Below are 19,655 nucleotides of genomic sequence, written 5' to 3' on the forward strand. Positions count from 1 at the left end.
TTTTTAACAGAGTCTATTATTGCCATTATTCCAAAATTTGGCAGGAGAGCCCATAAATTCTGTCCTGTTGATGAAGACCTTTTTGGGTCCAGAATGTCACCAAGAACTTAGATTACCATTCTATTAGAAGGGTAGAGTAAGTTGAAGAGTTACATATATAAAACCATCCAAGAGTCACCAAACCTTATGGGAAATCCTTCCCACCTCTGGGAACCACCAGTGGTCACCAAGATCCATGGGAAACCTTCTTACCGCTGGTATGAGAGTGTAACAGCCATAAAAAGCATGTATTTATATATTCCAGCCATTACAATTTTGGCAACCACGAAGGGACTGACTGATGCTCTCAATCTTCTTCTAATTTTCTTGACTTTTTACTCTCTCTGAAACTATCTCTGCTCTAAGTTGGTAGAGCATAAAATACAAAAGGATGGATTAACCACAAGCTACAGCTGTTGGTCTGTTTCCTGTGTGAATGGGTAAGTCCTAAATTTATTTTTCCCCTTTAACTGAGAACAACTGAGTGCTTGCTGCTGCCTGGTAAGCCGGATGTTTTTTTAGCAACAATCAGCCCCTCAGGGGCTGGCATTTTTATCTCCCTGACTGCCTGTTACAGGGAAGAATACCTGCCCCCACAAGCTACTACCTTACAGCCCAGAACTCTGGAATAGTAAGCTTTATCTTGCTCCTGGGAGCCTGCTCTTTCTTTAAGGTTTTTCCTGAGCCCCTATGTGACTCTAGCATTAGCCTAAGTGGGAGGTGGAACACTGGGGAGAGTAGTTAGGGAGAGCAGCAGTAAAGATAACTAAACTTCTCCCTTTATCCTGAGAAACTTTTAGAGCCTTCTAAGGGCAAAATCCCATCAGCCCATAGCTTGTGCTCTATGCCCAAACCCTTTTACTTTCCCACACTAGGGTAGTGCCACTTACAGACAGGAAATAGAATTGTAGGCAATTTGATAATTAGATTAAAAAACATTAAATTTTAAAAATTAATATCCAAATCTTTGATAAGGGCTGTCAATTACTTGGACAATTAAGGTGTATCTGACCTAATCTGCTCAACAGTCTCCCAAAGGGTCACTTGACTGTTGGAAACACTAGGGAATGGGGAAGTATACTGAGGGCAATGAACTATTTGAGTGTTTTTCATTTTATTTATTTGTTCCTTAATGCCTTTGAATGTTATGTAGTTCAGGTAGAAGAGGCTTTAATAAAAAACTCCCATACTTTCCACTCATTCTATGCATCAAGTACTTTTTGAGAGGAGACCGAGTTGTAGATAATTTAGCCATGGGCTATGCTTAAGCTTTGTTGGAGATAATATTCCAGGGTGAGAGCAGAGCTATCAATAGAACCTGAACCCAGGGTTGTGATAGGGCCCCCAGGAATGAGCTTGGGTCCATGTGACCTATGAGCCCCTTGTTTTGGGCCTCCTGGGCTGCATATATGTTGGCCTGTCAGATTCTTTTGTGAAAAATTCTCACCATCTCTGAAACTGCTAGAATGGACTAAACTATTTTTTCTCATTCTATATGTGTAGTTGTGTCTCCCCAGGGACATTATTTGCTCCTAGAGAACATAACTGTGTTTTCAGTTTTTCCTTTACCCTGCCCCATTACTTTCTGCTTTTGACACAGAGTGTGCTTAATGAATGAATGTCCTTTAGGGAGAGGAGCATCTGAATTGCAGCAATAACTCCAAACTTTGTGTTATCTGCAAATTGAGAGCTCAGAAAGAAAGAGAGAGAGAGAGAGACAGACAGAGAGACAGAGACAGAGAGAGATACAGAGAGAGAGAGAGAGAGAGACAGACAGAGATAGAGATACAGAGATAGAGAGGCAGAGAGAGAGAGACAGACAAAAATAAAGAGAGGCAGAGATAAGCAGAAAGATACAAAAAGACAGAGGCAGAGGTAGACAGAGAGATACAGAGAGATAGAGAGACAGAGACAGAGAAACAAAAACAGAGAGACAGAGAGACAGACAGAGACATACAGAGACAGGGGCAGGCAGAGATTGCAACACAGATACAGAGAGAAGAGAAACAGAGAGACAGACAGGGACAGAGAAAGAGAAAGAGACAGAGGCATAATAGATAGAGAGAGAGCTGATCCCAAAGCTTAGAAGACCTGGTTTCAAATTTTGCCTTCTGATTCATGTTGGCTGTATGACCTTGGGTGAGCCACTAAAATTTTCTTTGCCCTAAAAAAATTCTCCTAGACCAGTAATGGGCAAAATTTTTAAAGAGGGGGCCAAAGGAAAGGAAATGCTCATCTGTCAGTCTGTTTCTAAGGTAACTCAAGTTCCATTTTATTGTATCCTACTCATTGTATTCGTCAGATTAGGAATAATGTCGCAGGGCTGGATAGAATATTTCAGGTCCCCCTCTCCCCCAATCTGCCATGTGGGCCATAGTTTGCCCATCACTGGTCTAAGGAACTTGTTTTTAGGTACAAGTACAGAGGACTGAATGTCCTTTCCCTCTTTTCCCCTCAACTTTGCCACCATTATGTCTGAAGTAAAATTCAGCAAAAATAGATTGAGGGACATTCTCTCTGAGCAAGAAGACATTTTTATTAAAAAGGTACAAACTTGGCAATAAGGTTGGGCTAATAGCTCTGCCTCAGTTTTAAGCCAAAAACCTTAAGAGGAAGATTTAACTCATTTTAGAAGGTTAGAACAAAGAACAAAATGGGATAGGTGACATCATGGGCTTGAGGACATGACTGGTTTCATAGTTGAGGTTGGAAATTGAGAACTGTGGGTCTAGCAACAACCACTCTTCCTCCCTCCCTTCTTCCCTCCCATGACTAAGAAGTATTTGAATTGTTGGAGTCCATCTGCAATATTAGAGATAATGGCCCAGAGTTCTTTGGATAGTAAACCAGACATCCATGAAGGATAGCTTGGTGGTATAAAGATACTAGATACTAGACCATACTCTTTGGTGTCCATCTATATCCCCCAAGGATAATAGATTTCTCTGAGGAAAAAACAGAATAGTGATTAGCAGAAAACTAAACATATGCAACAAAGTAAGATCTAGTGGAGGCAGAATTGAGATCCAGGGGAAGTGCTTGAGGCATGTTTTCGGTGGGAGAGATCACTTTTAGGGGAGACTTCATGAAAGAGGTGCCCCAAAACTGAGCCTTGAAGGAAAAGGATTTTGAAAGGGAGAGCATTCCACTCATATATAAGGGCTTACAAATGTTTGGAGGTAGAAGATAATTGGTATAGTCAGGAGCCCGGCTAGTTATCCAATTTGGCTGGAATATGAAACACAAGAAAGGCAGTATGGCATCCAGTTGGAAACATTAGGTTAGAGAAAGGTCGTGGCCAAAATATTAGGCTGTAAAGTTTATTTTCTATTCTAGAATTAATAGGGAGCCATAGAATGTTTTTGAGCAGAGGAATATGGTCAGATTTGGGCTTTAGGAAGATTACATTGGCATCTACATGAATGATAGAGAATGAAAGTTGGGAGACTAATAAGGAATGTTTTGCAATAGCCTTGGAGAAAGAATGAGAGTCTAAACGAGGTTGAAAAATTTTTTTTCTTCCTTTTTTTTCCAAATATTTTCCTTCATACACTATTATGTAAACTTTTCCTAGATAGTAAGCTTCATGAGGTCAGGGAATATGTAATTTTTCATCTCTACCACCATTTTGTATCTCTACCACCAAGAACAGTATTCTACGAATGGTATACATTTCATATTTGTTGAATTGAATATAATTGAGTTTGCTTTCTAAACTTTTTTTTTATAGATTGTACAAAAACAAACTACCCCCACCCCAATCTGAGTCCTCCCAGACTTATTCAAGTTTTCCTGGAACTTTATACATAGGTACATGTACTCATCTAGATATTTTTCAACATAGGTTATGGCTATGTCTGTGGGATGTCAAAACAGTTGGTTGATTAAATGGAAAAGAGAGTTAAGCCAGCTGTTGGCTGACATTGTGGAGAATAAACATCTGGCTGATTGATGGTGCTTTCCCTATTTTAGTTGCTGGTTGGAATTGGGAAGGCATAAACTAAGCCCTTTCTTGAATGAATGGAGAGCAGGGGAATTCAGGGCTGAATTAGGGGCAGAAGGAAGAAAGGTTGCCAGATAAAACTTCTGTTTTTGTGAATCACTCTGTGTGATTCCTTTCCAGCCCAGAGTCTTGGATTTGGAGTCAGAATTCCTCTTTTCACAGACTTACATGATCTCATCCAGCTAGCATAGTAGATAGAACACTGGACTTGAAGATAAGGAAGTTTGAGTTTGAATTCTATTCAGACACTTATTAGCTGTATGACCCTAAGCAAGTCATTTTACTTCTGCTTATTTTCTCATCTGTAAAATGGGGATAATAGTGTTACCTCATAGGGTTATAGTGAGGCTCAAATGAGATGAAATTTAATGAGGTCATATATGTAAAGTGCCTTGTAAACCTTAAAGTGTTACATAAATGTTAGTGATTCTTTTTAGGCAACTAGCTGGCAATAGCAGGTAGACTATTGGACTATATTATACATACATATATGTATGTATATATATATATATATGTATATATATAGTGAAGAAGGCCTGAATTCAAATTCTACTTTAGACACTTACTAACTATATATGACCCTGGGTAAGTCATTTTATCTATGTCAGCCACTGTTTCATCATCTGTAAAATGGGGCTAACAACAGCACCTACTTCACAGGATTATTGTGATAAAATGAGATAATATTATTAAAGAACTTTACAAACCTTAAAGAGTTATCAGGGGTGGGAAGGAGGAGGAAAAAAAGAATGAGCCATAGATTTTTGGATATGACTAATGTGAAAATTTGTTCCTCTTGGATAAACATATTTATTATAACTTATTACTTATTTGTAACAAATCACATGTATTATATTATTGTTATGTTGTGTATTACATATAAAAAATAAAAGGTAACTTAAAAATGAATGCCATTAGTATTTTGGAGTTTGAAGGGACTTTAGTCTGTTCTTTATGATCTAAACTATGCCTGAGAAATAATACTCCCCACAACATGCCCAAAAGGTGGTCATCTTCTCTCTGTTTGCTGATCTCCCAATAAGGGGGAACCTGCTACCCCTAGAAGTAGTCCCTCCCATTTTGGGAAAGATTAAATAGAATAATAATTCATATTTAAGAGCACTTTAAGTTTTGTGAAGCACTTTCGTACATAGGATCCAATTTGATCCTTGCTACAACCTTGGGAGAGATGTGCTATTATTATCCCCATTTTGCAGATGATAAAACTGAGGCTGCCACACAGATGAGGAAGTGTCTGAGGCAGGATTTGAACCAATATCTTCCTGACTTCAGATCTACTGCTCTGTCCATTGTGCCAACCTAAATGCCTTTAAAAACCAAATAAAAACAAATCATAACTTGCTTTCTTCAAAAGTTATTTTTTTCTGTAGCATCAAAACAATATTTCCCTCTTTGTACCTTTTGTCCATTGTCCCTGTCCTTAGACAGAATAGATAAAATACCATAAATAATATTATATATTAATAAATAGAAAATCTCCAAGATCATAATCACAATGTTCCCCTTGAATCTTCTCCAGAAGAAGCAACCCTGTTTTCTTCCACTAATCCTCACATGGCATGGACTCAAGACCAGTCTGGTTTTTGCCTCTCTGGTTGCCTTTTCAGCTTGTCATGTTCATCCTAAAATTTATTGCAAAAATTTTATAGCAATATGTTACATATGATATATTTACATATCATTTATGTATTGTGTTTACATATATATTTTTTGCAACACAAAATTAGAATATTCACATGGGGACCTTCCCAGGGAGAAGAGGTTGAGTGGCTTTGGAACGTTTATGATTCAGTATATCATTAAATAAGCCATATCACAGTCTTTTTTTAAACCGTTACCCTCCATCTTGGAGTCAATACTGTGTATTGGTTCCAAGGCAGAAGAGTGGTAAGGGGAGGCAATGGGGGTCAAGTGACTTGCCCAGGGTCACACAGCTAGGAAGCGTCTGAGGCCAGATTTGAACCCAGGACCTCCTGTCTTTAGGTCTGACTCTCAATCCACTCAGCTACCCAGCTACCCCCCATATCACAGTTTGATGGAACCGTGTTCATACTTTTCCATGGACCCTTTCAGAAACTAGGTATTTTTGACAAAGTATTTATTGGAAACTGGTTTTTCCATGTAATTGGAGATCAAAGTATGCTGTATTTAAAAAATTTAAACTGCAATTTATTTTATTTTTATTTTTTATTTTGAATATTTTCCCATAGTTACATATTTCATGTTCTTTCTCTCTCCCACAAGCTCCTCTAACCCCCCCCTTAGCTGATGCACACTTCCACTGGGTTTTACATGTATCATTGATCAAGACCTAATTCCATATTATTGATAGTTGCACTAGAATTATCATTTAGTGTCTACATCCTCAGTACTATCCCCATCAGCCCATGTGTTCCAAGCAGTTGTTTTTCTTCTGTGTTTCTCCTCCCACAGTTCTTCCTCTGAATGTGGCTAGTTTTCTTTCTCATAAGTCCCTCAGCCTTGCTCTGGATCCTTGCATTGCTGCTGGTAGAGAAGTCTGTTATGTTCGATTGTACCACAGTGTATCCATCTCTGTGTACAATGTTCTTCTGGCTCTGCTCCTTTCACTCTGCATCAGTTCCTGAAGGTCTTTCCAGTTCACATGGAATTCCTCCAGTTCATTATTCCTTTGAGCACAATAGTATTCCATCACCACAGATACCAAAATTTGTTCAGCTATTCCCTAATCGAAGGACATTCCTTCGTTTTCCAATTTTTTGCCACCACAAAGAGTACGGCTATAGACATTTTTGTACAAGTCTTTTTCCTTATGATCTCTTTGGGATACAAACCCAGCAGTGGTATGGCTGGATCAAAGGGCAGGCAGTCTTTTAGTGCTCTTTGCGCATAGTTCCAAATTGCCATCCAGAGTGGTTGGATCAATTCACAACTCCACCAGGAGTGCATTAATGTCCCAATTTTGCCACGTCCCCTCCAGCATTCACCACTTTCCTTTGCTGTCTTGTTAGCTAATCTGCTAGGTGTGAGGTGATACCTCAGAGTTGTTTTGATTTGCATTTCTCTAATTATTAGAGATTTAGAACACTTTCTCATGTGTTTGTTGATATAAACTGCAATTTCTTAAACATTGATTAAAACAAACCACATGGTAAAATAATTTTTTCTTTAAAGGGAACCTACAATCTCTTATTAAAAATGTAAACATATGAAAATATTCATAATATATATATGTATATATATATATATAATAAAAAGATATAAACACAATACTTCAGATGTGGTCCATCTAGAGTAAGGGATAGGAGCTTCAAATCCAGAGTCTGCTGCTTGGCTAGCTGGGGTACTTGGGGCACATTGTTTCTTTTCTTCAGGCCTCTGTTTCTTCCTCTGTAAGATGAATGGGCTGGGGAGGATGCTCTCCAAGGTCCTCTCCAGCTCTCACTCCTCTGATCCTTCTCTCACTCTGAATGTCTGGAGATAGACTTCAGCTGTTTCATAAAAACAAGTTGTTTCCCCATGGAACAGTTTAAACAGCTCACCTTGTGAAGGGTGATTACTTTTTCTTCTGCTTGTGGAAGTCTCTCTCATGCCTTCAGCACCCTTTCCTCATAGGTCTCCCTAGCCATAAAAGAGGCATAATGTTTGCCCTTCACGAGTGAGGGACCCAGGACAGCCTGCCTGCCAAGCTATGCAGCTCTGATGCAGACATCCTGCAACTATAACCTTGCAGAGATCCAAGGCCAACAGACAGAAAGACATTGGGTTGCTCTGGAAAAGAAGAAAAGTGCCAACAGTCACAGACCTAGAAGAAGGCAGGGATCCTGGGCCAGAGAAACTCCAAAGCCTTAATAATCACAATAAAGCAATACACATTTACATTGCTCTTCTATGATTAAAAAGCACTTTATATTCATTTTTCCCTATTCACAAAACCCTTGTAAGGTAGGTTCTATTAATCTCCCCATTTTGCAGATATACAAGACTGTGAGAGGTAGTCATTTTCCAGGGTCATATCCTGGAAAGATAGTAGATGGAAAGGCAAAAATTAAGTGGTCCTTGCACTTATGTTCTGCTGGGGGAAAAAACAACAACATGTGCAAATAAGCATATTTATAGGGACCAGACCTATGATTTCAGTGCTATTGGGAACTCCCAGATGAAGACATTTGCTCTACCTATACAACTGGCATCTTATCAACAATTTGTGGTTTCAGAGAGTTGTGTAAAGAAAATGAGAGGTTAAAAGGATTTTCCAGGGCAGGTAGGTGGTTCAGTGAATAGAGAGCCAGTTCAGGAGATGGGAGGTCCTGGGTTCCAATCTTGGCTAAGACACTTCCTAGCTGTGTGATCTTGGGCAAGTCGCTTAACCCCAAATGTCTAGCCCTTATTGCTCTTATGCCTTGGAACAATACTTAGTATAGATTCTAAGACAGAAGGTAAGGGTTGTTTTTTTTCAAGTATCTAGGGAGAGAGCAGAGACAAGATAGATCTTAGAGTCATGAATTGGGCAGCCAAAATTCTGGATTTGTGACAAATTCGCAGGAGTCTTTCTCAGAGATAACCTCCTTCCTGACCCATGGGTATCCTTTGTCAGTCCAACAAACGTTTGAAGTGGAAATCAACTCACAGATTCCTTGTCGCAAATTCAGCCCTCCATCAACCAATCAATCAGCATTCAAGCATCTAGGAGAAATAGGTACATTTATCACTTCCACTTGACAAATGAGGAATTAAGGCTCAATTAGGTTAAGTCACTTATGGGATCAAACCAACAGTTCAATCAATTGATCAGTCAGCATTTATTAAGTGCCTAGTAAAGTTAAGGCAACAAGAATTATTAAGTGTTTTTCAGATACCTGACACTCCTAAGTGCTGAGGGTCCAAAGGATGCATGGCCCCTGCCCTCACAGAGATTACGTTCTAATGGAAGAGCCAATAGCTACACAGAAGATATAATTGGTAAATTGAAGGCATATGCCAGGCACTGTTCTAAACACTGCGGATTCAAAGATAAAAAAATGAAATAGTCTTGGATGTTCTATTGGGGAAATCACAAGTAAATTTAAAAAAATACAAAAGAACATTTTTCCAGAGGAGAAGGGCATGCTGACTGCTTTCTCCATGATGCCAGGTTGCCTATACAGAGAAATTGAATCCACTATCTCTTGTGAAGAAAGCTTAAGAGGATGGAGGAATCCTGGGCCCACTAGGCATTAAACCCATACCATCTAGTTCAGAACAAGTCACAGCAGCCTCCCTTCTGCTTTCATGCCTAGGATGCCGGCGCATTTCAGCTTTGGAAGTATGGTTTGGTTAACTGGGAAGAAGAGAGGAGAAGATTCTTCTTGTATTTTCATACACTTCTCCTGCTTTTAGCAAGCAAAGGGTTTTGGGGAAAGATGAAAAAAGAGCAGAAATCCTTCTGACCCCCTAGGCTTTTTGAAAAGAGATTAAAGGGAGGGACTCTAAGGTTGGACACACCATGCTAGGCTCTTTGATCTGTACACTTTTCTTATTCTATCATTAAAGCCCTCACTTTAGACTTTCTGAATTTGCAGGATTTCCTAATCTCCCCTTTTAAATAAAGATCAAAAATGGGAATCAGCTCTTTGTAGGCAGTTTTTCTCCTCCTCATTGGTCATTACCCTGCTCTGGTTTTGCTTGAAAGGATAATTTGAGAGAAGAAATGAGGCTATGATACTGGGGATCAGAATTGGAAGCTCCAATGGCCTGGTACCTGATGTCAGTGGTGGGTATCAAGGTACTTCCAGAAGTTGAGTTTATGTCTTGCTGCAAGATCTGGACTAATATTCATAGGACCCAGCTAGGTCTCTTCCACTTTGGGTAATGCCCACCTCAGGGAGCACTGGCTTAGCAATTGGAATTTCTAATACATTTCCTTTGTTCTTCTCTGCTCTGTGTGGAGATCCATAATTTTAGGATATCAGAGCTGGAAGGGATCTCTGAGGGCATCTAGTCCAAATTATTGCTGAAAAGACATCTTGTATTCAATAATGTGATCAATAATAAACCAGCTAAGACTTGGTAATGTCCAGTGATAAGGAATCCAATACCTTTCAAGGCAGTTCATTCCATTTCTGGACAGCTCTTAATAATAATAATGATAATAATAATATCACTTATATAGTACTTTCTATGTGCTAGGCATTATGCTAAGCCCTTCACAATTATTATCTCCTTTGATCTCACCACAAGCTTGGGAGGTAGATGCGGTTATTATTATCCTCATTTTACAGATGAGGAAACTGAAGCAAACAGGTAAGTGACTTGCTCAGGGTCACATAGCTAGTATATGTCTGAGGTTGGGTTTAAACTCGTGACATCAAGACAAAAAAAATCTATCTCAGTATCTTCCATATATTGTTCCAACTTCTTCCATATGGAGACACACTGGTATATATGGTATACTATAGTGGAAAGAACCATCTGGAATTATGTCCAAAGAGTTACAAAACTGTGCATCCCTTTTGACCCGGGAAATGCCACTATCAGGTTTCTTTCTTTAGGTGATCAAGGGAAAAAGAAAAGATCCTATATGTCCTAAAATATTTATAGTAGCTCTCTTTGTGGTGGAAAAGAACTGGAAATTGAAGGGATGCCCATCAATCTGGGAGTGGCTGATCAAGTTGCGGCATATGATCGTGATGGAATATTATTGCATTGTAAGAAATAATGAGCTGGTTAATAAAAAACATGAAAAGACTTCTGAAATTAAGAGATTATGAAGAGCAGATTGAGCAGAACTAAGAGACCATTATATTATAGCAACAGAAATATTTCTAGAAGAATGACTTGTGCATATCCATTTCCAGAGAAAGAACTGATTAATAGAACAAGAAAGATAATTTATAACTATATCTATATCTAGTCAAATGATGCCTTCTCTAGTTTGGGGAGGAGAAGGAGAGAGGGAGACTTTGATGTAACTTTGATGCAACAAAAAACTAATTGATTAATTAAAAAAAGAAATAGTGTTGATATTGTAGTTTAAGGATCTGGGTTCAAATCTTTGCCCCTCTCACCCACCCAGTAGCAGTGTGACTTTGAGGGATCATTGAACTTTTCTTCAGGTTGGAAATTAAAGGGTTGGATTAGGTAAGCCCCAGAGATTTCTTTCAGTTCGAAATTTAGGAACCCATAACTGAGAGATCTTTAAGGTCTTGTAAAGCTCTCAATCTGTGATCCCTAGAACTCTAATTCCTCTTTCACCGGTAAGACCTGTCCTAGAACAAAAGAAACAATGATCACATCTACCCTAAGTCTTCTTTTCTTTAGGCTCAACTCCTTTAGTTTATTCAACTCAAGATCCTTTGCTCTCCACACTGATTGGGGAAGAGTGGGAAGGTATATGGTTTAGTCAATAAATTAACATTTACTAAGAGTTCACAATATGTCAGGCATTGTGCTAAACCTTAATTTACAATATTCAGAGAAGTCAGGAGCTATAAGAATTTGGTTGTCCACTGCAATTAGACTTAAAGCAGATTAGCAGTACCTTTTGAACCCTAGGGTAGCTGTAGGGTAAATAGCAAGTCATGAGCATGCCACTCTTTATCTTTTTTTTAGACCTCTGAATACTTTCATATCCCAAGAGTGTAACTAGGGCAGGGTGATTCAGAGCTATGATTTAAAGTGTCAAAATTTTAATGTTAAATAATTCAGCATACATATTCCTTCCATATAGAAGCCATAATCATCACCAATTTCTTTTCCTGACCAATTGAATTTAGATGAATTCCTCCAATGATTTTCAGATTATAAATGATAAATTTTGAATCTACTTTTGCTATGCTGCTGAAATTGGGCATCAAAATTGCTTGTTATAGCTCTGTAACTCAATAAAGTGGAAAACTTAAAAATCCTCAAACATGATAGAGCAGTATGGTGGAAAGATCAATGGCTCTTGAGTTCAAATCCCATCTCTGCTGCTCACTACCTGTATGGCTTTGGAGAAGTCACTTCCTCATCTGTAAAATGAGAAGATTGGACTGAGCGACCCTTGAGGTCTCTTCCTGCTCTAGATCTACAAGCCAGTGAATTACCTCTAAATAATTTCAAAATGGAAGTCTATACCATTTTCTCTCTCTCTTCTTTTTAAACCCTACTTTCTGCCTTAGTAACAATTCTAAGAAAGAAGAGAGGCAAGAACAAGGCAACTGACATAAGCGATTTGCCCAGGGCCATACAACTAGGAAGTATCTGGGGCTATATTTGAACCCAGGTCCTCCTGACTCCAAGCCTGGTGCTCTATCCACTGTGCTACCTAGCTGCTCCTATGGGTTCTCTTAATTGAAATTTGCTCTCCGGTCATTGTCATTGGAATGTATCTATTGTATAAGGAGAAGGTTACTGGAATGGCTAAGAAGACAAAGGAATGTGTTTCAGTTCACTAAGAGTTACCATTTTCTCATTGCACTCAGTTTGGAGGTACACAGACCTTAAAATAGCAACCTCTCCTACTTTTGAGCTTGTAAACTAGCTTATTATTAGATTTGCGAGGCCCATATTTATGTTTTATTAATTTAATGTAATGAAGTTTCTTTCCCCCCAGAGGGCCATCAGTGAGGCAGTCTAACTACAGCTGAGTAGGTCTGGCTGTGGACTTCATTGCTCAGGTGCCATAGCTTCTGCCCATTGATAAGAGTGTCATTAATTCTTTTATTAGGCTGGAGAATGCCCTGGGTTTGAGTAGTGGCATTGCCTTCTATGTTCTCTGCCGCCCATGAGCTGAGAATCACCAGGTTGATTCTTCAGAGAGTCCTTGAAGAAAGATGGGAATCATTTTGGTTCTAGCAACTTTTTGTTTTGTTCTAGTCTTTCCAGAGCCTTCGTGATCCTTAAAGCAAAAGGAAGGTAGGGGTGGTGCTGATGCTTGCTTCTCAAGGGCTCATAGACAGAAGTACAAAGCAGTTTTAGGCAGTTTTGGAATCTCAAGGATTCTGTGAATTCTGGAAAATAATTGCTGCATTTACTAAAAGAATGACAGAATGCGAAAGCAGAGTTGAGTCAAACCATCTGGTTGCTGTTTCCTATACAGGAGTCCATCTCCCATCTCTCTACCTTAACATAGGCTGTTTTCTCCTCCCTTCATGTGGAAGGTTCTCCATTTTCACCTCTGTCTCTTAGAAGCCCTAGCTCATTTCAGAACTCAAGTGCCACCTCTTTCAAGAACCCTGTCCTGATCCCCACCACTTGCTATATTCTCTCCCTTTCCCTTTTGAGTCAAAGGACAAATCATGCTACAAAGGGTGGCTGGGGGATCTGTGTCATGGGAGAGAATCAGTGGCTCAATGAGTACCAGAAGATGAAGGGAGTGAGAAAAGAAAAGGTTGAAGATGAAAGCTAGTGTGTTATCCATGGAGCAGGCATTCTACAGAGCAGAGTGGAAAGGGCTGGTCAAGCTTGAATGGGATGGGAGAGGGATTAGGTTCGTAGTGATGGATAAAAGGGACAATCAATGGGGAACTGAGAATAGGGTTTGAACGATGACATCTAGGGGTTCAGAATCACTGGAATGGGGAAGAGTTTGATGGAGAAGGAGTGTATTAATTGTGGAGGAATGAGCTCAGGGAGATTATGATCTCTTTAGAGGACAAGGCAGTGAGAATGGAGCTGCAGGAGGCTGGAGTACATTAGAACTCTTTGCTTTGAGAAACCGAGGCTCTTTCCCTTCTCCCCAGGTAGACCACCATGAGAGCATGACAGACTGGGTGGTAACTAGGTTAGTGTCCTAGAAAGTAAGGGTCTGAAAAAGAGCTCAAACCCAAGCCTCTAAGTTTGGTTCTTGAGAAGATATAGGAATAGGTACCTCCTTCTTTTCTTTGAAGAAATGGGGGCTGTGGGTGTTGAATGGTGCAAAAGCCGTTAGATGCAGTCAATATGTTGCTTAGTTTCACTAAATGGTTTTGTTTTTAAAAAATGCTTTTGTTGCAGGAAAGACTCACTGGGTAGGAGGATGCTCACAGAAAGAGTAGATTTAGACATGAATGTGACATTAAAAGAAAGACTATCAATATAATTCAAACACAATCCAAGTATCTGATGACTTTAAGGTCAGTTGTTTTTCTGTTACTCCACTGTCTCAAAAGGAGAGGTTGGGCTAGATCTGAGTTTGTGATTCTGTGAATTGAATAGTATTTGGATTGGGGAAAATGGAGTTGAAATGTCTGGATATTTTTATTTAAAAAAATTTTTTTTTAACCCTTACCTTCCATCTTGGAGTCAATACTGTGTATTGGCTCCAAAGCAGAAGAGTGGTAAGGCTAGGCAGTGGGGGTTAAGTGACTTNATTGGGGAAAATGGAGTTGAAATGTCTGGATATTTTTATTTAAAAATTTTTTTTTAACCCTTACCTTCCATCTTGGAGTCAATACTGTGTATTGGCTCCAAAGCAGAAGAGTGGTAAGGCAGTGGGGGTTAAGTGACTTGCTCAGGGTCACACAGCTGGGAAGTGTCTGAGGCCAGATTTGAACCTAGGACCTCCCAACTCTAGGCCTGAGTCTCAATCCACTGAGCTACCCAGCTGCCCCCTGTCTGGGTATTTTAAAATTGTACGGTTTGAACAAGAATTCTGAGAATTGCAGAATTTCACAGAAATTCCTAGGCAGAAGGGGCCCCACCGGCCATCAAGTTCAACCCATAGTGGAAAATAATTTTCAGTTTTGCAGGGGTTATCTAGCCCTGCTTAAATATCTTCCAATGAGGGGAAGCAGCCCGCCCTGTTATTGGACAGCTCCAAACCTCAGGACATTTTTCCTGACAGAGAGCCTAAATTGGCTTCTTCGCAAGTTCTAGCCTTTGCTTGTGGTTTTGCTCTCTGGGGCCAAGCAAGGGTAATACCTTTTCCAAATGGTAGCCTTTCAAGTAATTAAAGAGAGTTATCGTATCATCATGGTGTAGGGGATAGAGTTTTGGAGACAAGATGACCTTGACTTGTAACCTGTCTCAGATACTTTCTAGCTGAGTGATCTTGGGTAAAAACCTTTAATCTCTCTGATCTCTAGTGTCTTAATTTGTAAAATTAGGATGATAGTACCTATCTCAGTATTTTTTTTTGTGGAAATAAAATCAGATAAATATGCATAAATTGCTTTGCAAACTTTGACTTGCTATCAGAGGATCAGTTGTTATCAGAGAAGCAGCATTTCAGATAAGAGAATTAACTTCCAGAGTCCGGGAAGCCTGGATTCAAATCCCAGCTCTTATACATAACTACTGTGTGACTTGGGCAAGAGACATAACATCTCAGTTCTCTTGATGACTCTATAAAATTGTAAGTTGTAGGGAAGGTGCCAGCCTGTGTTGGTAAAGGAAGTTTACCTATATAAAGAGATCACAGATCCACTCTATTTCTATCCTTCTCATCACCACCACCACCACCAAGAATTTATTTTATTATTGTTAATGTAATTATTTGAGCCGGAAATAAGAGGGGTGAGCAGATTTGGCTATGTGTGCCCCCTATGTGCCTTTATCAGCGTGTGCCCACTCTTCTCATAGTTGCTGTGTGAATTTGTGGGATAATGGAACCCAGCTTTATTGTTTTGTAGCTATCTTCTTTACTATGCCATCTTAGTAAATGTTTTTACTTTGAGCGATTTGTGTCTCCTGGCTGACTATGAAAGCTAAGTTCATTGGTAGGGGCTTGTTGGCTACCATAGGATCCTAGAACTTGGAAGTAGTTGCTCACCTGGGAACTTAAGCTCGTGGACTTGTGAGTGCCATGTTGGGGAGTGGGGCTCAGAGGGGGCTGCTACATTATAATGAGAGTGATGAAATATCCCTCTCCTTCCATCTCCTGCCTTTCAATTATCTCCTCTTTGGGTTTCATAACCAGTCTTCCTTCAGCAGCTCCTTATAGGGCATGGATTTGAAGCCCTTTGCCATTCTGGTTATTCATTTCTGAATACTGTCCAGCTTACTGACATCCTTCCTAAAGGAGAAAGTAAAGGCAATGATTAGATTTGAGGAAACACATTTTTAATAAGATTTTTTAATCTTTCTGAGCTCCTGGCTGGTTTTCCTGAATGGCTGAGGGTCATAGGTATAGAGTTCGAAGTGACTTTAGAGGTTGTCTAGTTCACTTTTCTCTTTTTAAAAATGAGGAAATTGAGGCTTAGGAAGAGGAAATGATTTGCCCAGACTTGCAGAGTTAGAATCATAGACTCATAAATCTATAGCTGGGAAGATACCACAGAGGCCAGCTTGTCCAATTTCCTCCTTAAAATGAGGAAGCAGTTGAGGCTCAGCAGTGGTTAAATGACTTGCCTAAGGTCACACAGAGGGTAAAGCACAGTCAGAATTTGAACCCATGTCCTGTGATGTGAGTTCAGCACTCTTTCTGTGGCACCATATTGTCTGCCCAGCTCAGCCCCTTCCCTCATTTCCCCATATCCTTTCTGGCTTCCTTTCTAAGCCTGCTTCCCCTTTCCAATTGCACAGATTCCCTTGTGGAAAAACAAACACAAACAAATGATCACAACTGCAGCTGTCTTCCACAGGAAATCATTCTGTTTTGAAATGAAAATAAAAATGTAAGCAAGCAAACAAAGCCCAACAGAACCCAGGAGCAGGAGGGCCCCACCAGTGAGACACAAAACTGAAGCAGTTGGCCAGGGTCCACCATGCCACTGGGTCACTTACTCTTTCCAGGGGAAGGGAAGTTGACTGCTTATTAACTGCACTTTAGCTCCATTTTGGAAACTCCAGGCTCTCTCCTTAATGTAGTGCCCCTTTCATACCTCCATATGTTCCATATCTATGATTATAAGAGTCAAAGAACTAATGTTGGCTTCTGTCAAACTTGACATTCACCATACAGCTTGGAGTTAGGAGCTCGTCTAAACTAGGGATTGCTTTTTTTTTTTTTGTTGAGTGGTTTCAGTCTTGTCTGACTCCTTGGAACACCATTTGGTATCTTCTTGGCAAAGATACTGGAGTGGTTTGCCATTTCCTTCTCCAGTTCATTTTACAGATAAGGAAACTGAGGCAAACAGTGTTAAATGATCTGCCTAGGGTCCCCTAGCTAGTAAGTGTCAGAGGTTGATTTTTATTCAGGGAGATGAATTGCCCTGATTCCAAATCCAGTGCTTTATCCACTAACTATGTGTAGGATTAGATAAATTAAAAAAAACAATGACAACAAACCTTAAGAATTAGGCAAGTTTTAAAAAGATCCTCTCTCTTCCTCAGCTCTCACTAGAATGCAAGGTTCCTCCATGGAAGGGAATGAAGGAGGCTGAATGGTGTTAAAAGCTAACCTGAGAAGAAGGTGAAGCTGGTCACTGAGGTTGGTTGGGAAAGCTGACGATTCATCCTGCTCAGGACCTCTTCAGCTTCCTGGAGTAGATGTCTACCTGGATTTATAGAACGAGACCTCAGTTCAAATCCCAATTCACAAACTTACTTGGCTACATTGTCATGAGCAAGGCATAGGAACTGAGATCTTCAGGCTCCTCATATTTTGTTGTTGTTTAGCCTTCATTTTCGAAGAGGACCAATCATGGGGGTGATGTCTTTTTTTTTTTTTTAACTCTTACCTTCCATCTTAGAATCAGTATTTTGGATTGGTTCCAAGGCAGAAGAGTAGTAAGACTAGGCAAAAGGGGTTAAGTGACTTGCCCACAGACAAGGGTGATGTCTTGTGTGTGAATTAGATTTAGAAAATGGGGATAATATATCAATAGTGAGATAAAATGTGATGTAGTGCATAGGAAGCTGACCTCAGTCAGGAAGACCTAAGTTCAAATCCATGCTGTGATACATATTGACTATTTGACGCTGGACAAATTCTTTGTCTTTCAGGGACTCTTCTCATCATAAAATGGGGATGCAAATACCTTAGGGAGAAGGATCATGGAATGGTGGATAGAGGATTGGCTTTGGAGTCAGAAGGACCTGAATTTTAGTTCTGTTTCTGACACATATTGGCCATATAATCCTAGGTCAGTAATTCAACTCTCAAAGATAATAAATAAATTGCAGCAAGCCTCCCTGACTTCAGGTCCAGAACTGTTTTTTAAGCTACATAATACCATGTGTTTGCAAGAGAAAAAATATATTTATGCTCCCAAGATAGGATTCAAATGCTTTTATGATTTATTTCAGTTTTGTCTTATTTTTCTCTTCGTTAAGTCTTAAGATTTTTTTTGGAAAGTAACCAGCTTTATCTCAAATAAACCAGATATCATGAAGAATGGTTTCCTTCTAGGACTTCCATTCTTCCGAGACTAAGTGGGGTGCTTAGGAAAGTCAGGGGGTATTGTAGCACCAGAAAGATCCAGGGTTTGGGCTTATTAGAAATGAATAGAGTCGTAACCAGGGTAGAGCAAGCAGCTGAGGATTTTGTCAGGGTGCCAATACCAGGCAAGTATTTCCTTCCAGAGGTAGTCTGGAGATTGCTCTTCTCAGGCTTTGTGTTCTTCTGTTGGTTTGCAGCCTTAATGATTGGAATTGGGAGGATGAAGGGCGTAGGGTCACAGGACAGCAGAGTTTTTATTGGTGGACAAACTATCTCCTTTCTAAGCACAAGGGAACCCACATGCTTTCCTCTGCACAACAGCATCCCATTTCTCAAGACTCTGTCTTTTACGCCAGTTGTCAAATAGATAAAAATGGAGGTTAACTGAATTTTATATTGAGATCTCTGATGGCCACACGTTGACTTAGAGAACCACATGTTAACATGATATATGTTCTAGTATGTTTTTTTATCTCTTTTGTTAAATATGTCCCAATTGCATTTTAAAAAAAATCCTTATTTTTTGTTTTAGAATCTTATTTGTTCTGAGGCAGATGAGCAGTAAAGACTTAAGTTAAGTTACTTGTTCAGGATCACACAGCTAGAAAGTGTCTGAGGCCAGACTTGAACTTAGGACCTCCTGTCTCCAAGCCTGGCTCTCTAAGCACTGAGCTACCTAGCTTTCCACCAATTATGGTTTTTTTTTTTTTTTTGTTTTTTAATTTTTTTAAACCCTTAACTTCTGTGTATTGGCTCCTAGGTGGAAGAGTGGTAAGGGTGGGCAATGGGGGTCAAGTAACTCGCCCAGGGTCACACAGCTGGGAAGTGGTTGAGGCCGGATTTGAACCCAGGACCTCCCATCTCTAGGCCTGACTCTCAATCCACTGAGCTACCCAGCCCCCCCCCCCCCAATTATGTTTTAAGCTGGTTGGCACAGCACTTTGGAGTGTTGCTGGTGTCAAAGTATCTGCTCTACACTTTTGCTCCCTCTTCTTTACCTGGTACTTTTTTGGAGCTATCAACTACTTTGCCTGCCTCAATCATTTTTGCCCTAGATTGGAGGAAGAAAATCCCAACTATGACTCTAGTAAAGACTGGAAAATTCAGAACTTCCCCTCTTGGAGAAGTGCATTAGTAAATTCTCATCTCTTCTTGTTTGGATATTTATAGGAACACAAAATTTAGAGCAGGAAGAAAATTCAGAAATTGTCTAGTTCAACCTTCTCATTTCATAGATGAGGTAACTGAGACCTAGTCAAAGGTAATGGTCTGCTCAAGATCAAATAGGGCTTTCTTTCTGTCATGATACTGATAAGTATCTCATGATATAGGAGATAGAGAGTTGACTTC

The sequence above is a fragment of the Gracilinanus agilis genome, chromosome 3 (genome assembly GCF_016433145.1).
Source record: "Gracilinanus agilis isolate LMUSP501 chromosome 3, AgileGrace, whole genome shotgun sequence".
NCBI lineage: Eukaryota > Metazoa > Chordata > Mammalia > Didelphimorphia > Didelphidae > Gracilinanus > Gracilinanus agilis.